Source organism: Quercus robur, chromosome 9 (assembly GCF_932294415.1).
Source record: "Quercus robur chromosome 9, dhQueRobu3.1, whole genome shotgun sequence".
In the NCBI taxonomy this organism is placed as follows: domain Eukaryota; kingdom Viridiplantae; phylum Streptophyta; class Magnoliopsida; order Fagales; family Fagaceae; genus Quercus; species Quercus robur.
Window position 1 is genome coordinate 24,454,660 of NC_065542.1, and position 6,473 is coordinate 24,461,132.

General features: G+C 30.1%; 1 long non-coding RNA gene across 1 annotated transcript; it reads left to right on the forward strand.

Annotated features, from left to right (window-relative positions):
* The first annotated feature begins 1,008 nt into the window (after positions 1 to 1,008).
* Positions 1,009 to 5,571, forward strand: LOC126699966 (uncharacterized). The gene is made up of 4 exons (XR_007646940.1): positions 1,009 to 1,396; positions 1,476 to 1,608; positions 3,635 to 3,708; positions 3,963 to 5,571. It is a non-coding gene; the product is annotated as an uncharacterized LOC126699966 (long non-coding RNA).
* Positions 5,572 to 6,473: the final 902 nt, after the last annotated feature.

Consider the following 6,473-nt stretch of genomic DNA (forward strand, 5'->3'; position numbering starts at 1 on the left):
ATACGGCCAGTCATCATCTGTAAAGTTGCAGGTCAACCACCATAACCTCATCCAATGGCTAGGTCCAAGCAGTGCAGCACAAGACGTGTAAACCACACTACCAGTATGACGATATATGTGAAAGATTTGGAGCAAGTGATCCGTATCACAAAAGTGCTTCTAGATCCTCTCGAGCACCCTTATCCCTGCTACACAAGCTGACAATTTAAAAACCGTCCCTAAAGAGGTCCTTTTAGAAATCACAGGCAATATTTGTTATTTTCTTCTTTCTAAATTTTGCAAGGTCATTTGATTACATAGCAAGAAAAAAAAATGACCAGCATTATAAATAGCATAAATAAACTACACTCATTCCACTGGAATGAAAAATGTTTTGATATAGAAATGAAGCATTTTCCAAAGCTTTAGGTTCTATTTTGTCCCTGAAATATCATCCAAGATTTCATTAAATATCATCCAAACCTACTTCTATTTTTCATTGAAATAAAGCATTGTACAAAGCTCTAAAACCCTATATATATACTATCAGAATGAAATGAGGATTGAATTTAAAAATGCTCTGATATGGAAAGTTACAATCTGAGTGACAAGTATCAAAAATATTAGACTCAGCCAAAAGTTTCAGGATTCAGTGACTTCTTCAAGTTAAGGCACAATTTTCACTAGGAAGATGACTGTATACTAAATTACATAGCATAGTTTAATTAAATGTCCGTTTGGATTGAACTTATTGTTGTTGAAACTGAAAACTGAAAACACTGTAGCAAAATAATTTTTAAATGTGTAAATAGTACCGTATGACCCATTTTTAATATCTAATACTATATATAATAGCAGAAGCCTTTAACCACATGCTGACACGTTAGGAAAAATGCTTATCTAAAAAACTGACACGTATGGAGTTTAAACTTAAAAAAAACCGGACGGTGCATTTGGAGTGGTTCATCTTCAGACAGTAATCCACTTATTAAAAAAAATAAATAAATAAAATAAAAAAAAAAGAAGAAAAAACGCAAGCCCTTTGAAAACACCAGCCGCTTTTCCACAGAACAAAAGGAAAGAAAAAAAACAAAACCCTAAAATCCAATCCTTATTTCCTGATCAAAATTCATACTCACTCAGACTAGCGATACTTCGCTGCACCTTTAAACACACAAATCGGGCTTGCGTGTTTCAACCTATCAAACAGACAAAAAATAAAACTTCTGCAACAGTGAAAACCTCTGCGACGGTGGAGATCTTTGTTCGTTCTCTACAACAGATGATTTAGAAGCTAACCCGTCTCTGCTTCAACAACAAATGATTCAGAAAGTAGACATTTTCCCCCTTTTTGGTTTTTTCTATTCAGTTGCCGTTTCTAGGGTTTCCAAGAAAAAAAAAAGGGGTGTAGTCGAAGGTAGGCAATTTGTCCCCATTTTTCCCTAATTTCTCATTTATTTTTACAATATCTTGAATCCTGTTTTGTTCAATTGTAGTATAAATAGACGAAAAGTAAAACCTCTGCTACAGTGAAAACCTCTGCAACGGTGGAAACCTCTGTTCGTTCTCTGCAACAAACGATTTAGAATCTATCTCGTCTTTGCTCTTCAACAACAAACAATTCAGAAGGTAGACATTTTTCCCTCTTTTTTTGTTTTCTATTTATTTGCCGTTTCTAGGGTTTCCAGGGAAAAATGGGTATAGTCGAAGGTATGCATTTTTTCCTCCTTTTCCCCTAATTTCTCATTTATTTTTGCAATTTCTTGAATCCTGTTTTGTTCAATTGTATTATTGATTAAATTTAGTTTTAGTTTGGCAGATTTCTGATTAGATTGTATTTTATAAAAAAAAAAAAAAAAAAAACTGAATGCTTGGAATATACAATCTTCTTTGTTGTTTTCCTTTTTTGATATTTAATTTTATTTTTATTTCTCTATTGAAATGTACCTCTATTGATATTTATTTTCATTTTTTGATTTATTAGAAAGTAGGAACTGCTTTTATGTTTTGTTTATTTATTTATGTCTTTGTTGGTTTATTTTTGAGATATTTTACTTTGTAATCTTGAGGGTTGTATAATTGCTAATTACAATTTCAAGCCAGTTTTGAATATTTAGTTTGTGGTCCTTAGCATAAAGTGTTTCATGTACAGTAGCTGTTGATTTTTATAATTCGCAAAATTAATCATATGTGGATGCACCCACCATTTGGTGTTAGTTTTCGTGTTTTTATTGAAAATTTAGCTTTGCAACTCAATGAACTGCTCAAATGTATTTTTAAATTGAGATCCATGGAGGAGTGTACCAACTGTAGGTTTCACAATAGTAACTTTTTGTAATATAGTTTCTAAAATTTTGAATCCTACCTAACTTTTAATGGTTGGTTATCTTTTAAACTTAATAATTAAATTATAATTTTTGGGTTTTTGGTTTTCTCTATTACCTGTTCTGTTATTTGTAAGGGGGGTTGAGAGTGTGGGATTTTGAATATTTGGTCAATGTTATTTTTTGTTTACTTTGAAGAGTTTGTTAATGACCATATTTATGAGACTGATTCTTTAATTAACATGCATGGTTTATGTGAAGGTACAATTTACCTGCAGTTACATTCTTCATATCTATTTGGTTCTTTAATCTGTTTCTTCAACAGTCTTACACTTCTTTTGTTATAAAGACATTTTCTTTGTTGGTGTAAAAGCAAAGCTTTTTTGGTTGATGTGCTCATCGAAAAGTATGCATTTATAGACTTTCAATTACTATTATAAGTGTGACGAAAAATATTAAAATATAGCAAGATGCTAACTTCTGTTTTTGGCTTGACTTTTGTAATTCATTAAATTGATTAGAAAAGCTTTGAGGAACTAAAAAGCTTTTTTCGGTTTTTGAAGTGGCGCTTCAGTTTTATTTGTGTCTACATAATTTCAAAATCATATAATTATGATACAATTTTGTTTCAGTTTTGATAAAGTAATTTAAATTGAAGTATTTCATTGAAGTTGGTATTGTCATTGTAATTCTATCATGTTCTATCACAACTGATAGTTTGTACCTGTTGGATGAACATTTTGTGGGTTTGGATGGTTGTTTATGACGTAATCCATAAGAATTACCCCATACTAGCTTCTTATCTTAGCATTAAAATTTGATTTTCGAATTTTAATTCAGATTTCAAGTTTCAAAGAATACATCTGAATTAATTCTATCTTTACACCAAATTTCATGATTTTAAACATATTTAGCACACTCACTTCTATTCTTGCCTTTGTATTTTTCTTCTTAGTATTTTATTTTACTATTGTTTCTCTTCTGATTTATTGTTTTGATTTACTGGAATGCTTACTATTATTTTTTTAAATTTTCCTTCCTGATGTTTATTTCAAAATTGTTGTATTAGACTTGGTATCTTTTATTTTTTGTACTGCTCAGGCTATTAGGTTCAGTTTATTGGCAGTGTTTTTAAATTTGTAATTGTTGTTGTTGTTAGCTTTACTTATTTTGTATAGTCATTTGTTTTAATTGTGTATGTCTCATTCTTAGTATTAATTACTTTATTTTTAATTATTTCAGTAAACTGATAGTTTTTTGCTGTTTAATACAAATAAACCTGCCATGTTTTGTGTTTTCAATGGCATTTACATTCTCACGTGCTATTGTAGGTTTATCATCTCTGTTTTGGATTTTAAGACCTTTTTTTTACTATTCAAGAAGAACTGCTGAATTAAATAAAGAGGTTAGTACTGCCAAATTTCCCCATTGTTGCTTTTATTTAGATTTGTATCTTTTTATCATTTGACTCTTAAAACAGATGCTAAGCCCAAATTCCCCTTTGTTGGTTTTATTTAGATCTATATCTCTTTATAATATGTTGATGCTCGATTAAAAAAAAAATTGAACAAAAGTAGCTTTGAGAAGATTATTAAATATGTACTCTTTCACTTTTAAAATAGATGCTAATTTTACTTTTGTTTTTCCATCTTATAATAGTGAAAGAGAAAATGGAAAATGCAAGTTTAGAATGACAAAAAAGATGGACGATGATGTTTGAAAAGCGATCCAAAAGAAAACAGTATGAAATACAAAATACTTTACAAAATGAAGTTGCTGAAGCTAGAAAATACAGGAAAATAGTCATTGCTGAAAAAAAAAAAAAAAGAGAAACAAAATGGTAGTCAATCATGAAAATTGTTCATTACATTCACCCGGTAATGCTATTGAACCTTGGAATTTTGGCCCACCTTCTTATGTATGTAAGCATTGTGGTGCTGTGTTATGGTATGAAGAAAGGAGTGTAAAATCTAAAAGGCCTAGAATTCCAAAGTTTTCTTTGTGCTGTATGGAGTCAGAAGAGAAAATAGCAACTACAAAATTCTATTTAGTTGCTGGTTCCTGTTTTACATTCTACCTGATCTGATGTTTTTGAAGAGTGATTGAAATTGTAGAACTTTGAAATCTGAAACTGTAAACTTTGAGTATCTTATGTTAGTATCTATTTAATTGTTAGCCTCAATCTTTCATACTGTTGAATACTTTGTTTTGTTGAATTTGTGTGTCCATGTGCTGAATTAGCAGATCAGGTCACATTTGCTGGCTGTATTAATGGCGTGGAAGATGTTTTATATTATTTTTAAAATGTATTTGAACAATGGTAATTTGTACCATTTGTTTAGTGTACAGTTTTATAGCCTGAATTTTTTCTTTCTTTCTTACATGCTTGCTTTTTGTTTCTTTGGTTTGATTCAAGTACTAATTTTAATATTCCACTCTATTTACATAATTATCAGGGTCAGCTAATTATGGTTAAAGAACATTTCAAAAGATTAAAATAATAGTGTGTTGAATGGATGGTCCAAACTCCATATTGTGGGCAAAAAATTATCTACTAGAATGATGATTACGTTTTGTAGAATAATCCTTTCATGAACATTACCACATTCATGCCCTTTTACAAACAATGATACTAAATAGAATGGTTAAGATTATGTACAATTGGTGCTTCCCTTATTGTTTTGACCTTCACTGCTACACGGCTTCAGTTTAATGCTAGCCCTTAAAGAAATAAACAGAAGGCCAGAAAAGTTAAAAAAAAAAAAAAAAAAAAGAATTGAAGTGAGACTTAGACATGGAATGAGTCTCAAACAACTTCAATGGACTTCTGGCATTAGATTAGTCCGTCAATCACAAAACGGGTCCTGTTAGGGAATGTCAAAAAGAAACACAATTTTTGGATGCTGTCATTTTAGTCTATGAATTATACTCCCATCACACATGGTAGAACAATGTAACAATTATTGATGATGTATCATCCCATATAACAATAGAAATTTGTCGTTTCATATAATCAGACACCATATTTTTTAAACAAAAGGGTACTAAACAAAATGCATCAAAGAAAAAAAAATCTGAACTCTGATGTATATACTACCTTACTGAATGTACATATGTTTCTTTAGAACTACCTTACTGAATGTACATATGTTTCTTTAGAACTACCTTACTGAATGTATATGTTTCTTTAGAACTACCTTACTGAATGTACGTATGTTTCTTTAGAAGAGTAAACTGAATGTAAACAGAATGTACTGTTAAGTTACTATGACTGTATTAGTGCTTTTTAAGTATTTTCTTTTGGTTCAAACACAAGCTTCTGATATGTGAGTGTATATTTATGTTAAAGCTCCTGCTATATATTGATCATAGATTAAGACAACTGCTTCTATATTTTTCTATTATGTCTTATCAAAACAGATTTCTAATTTATCTGAACAGATTGTGCTGAACTATGATTTTTAGCCTGAATGTACAAATAAACATGAATCAATATGTTGTTACAGAGTGCTTCTGTAGCTTGGAACATTTGCTTTCAAAATATATAGGATCATGGACAAAGTAAAAAAAAAAAAAAAATTGCATGATGCCATGAAACTTTGTCCTTAGAATCCTTAAAAGTTTTGTGAAAAAACCATATTTTGTTGTGAGAGAAGTGCAACTCAAACTTCAAGATTGATTTAAGAACAAATCAGAAACATGTTAATTCAATGAAAACCTGAAAGAAGTTTCAACTTCAAAGATAGTAGCTTTAATTTTAGAATCTCATGGGAGTCTATTACCTCCACAAGTAGCATTTACTTCAGTTGAAATAGAATGTTACAATTTTTTTTTTTCTCTTTGATTTGGTTATGAGCTAAGTAGATTTCGTTATCTACCGAAGATGGAAGCATTGGTCATAAAAGAATACCGCTCCAAATGCTTCAATCATATAATTGTTTTTTTTTTTTTTTCTTTTTTTTTCCCTTTGATTTGTATATGAACTAAGAAATTTTAGTTAGTTTTGAGTGTTTTGGTTGGATTAATTAAACAAACAAATTGATAACTAACGTATCATACACACTTTACAACAATTTTTTTCTTTAAAAAATTATTTTATTACACAAATTTCTCTGCTACTTATGAGATTTCAAATGATCCCGCGCATTGCGCGGGTTAAATACTAGTTTT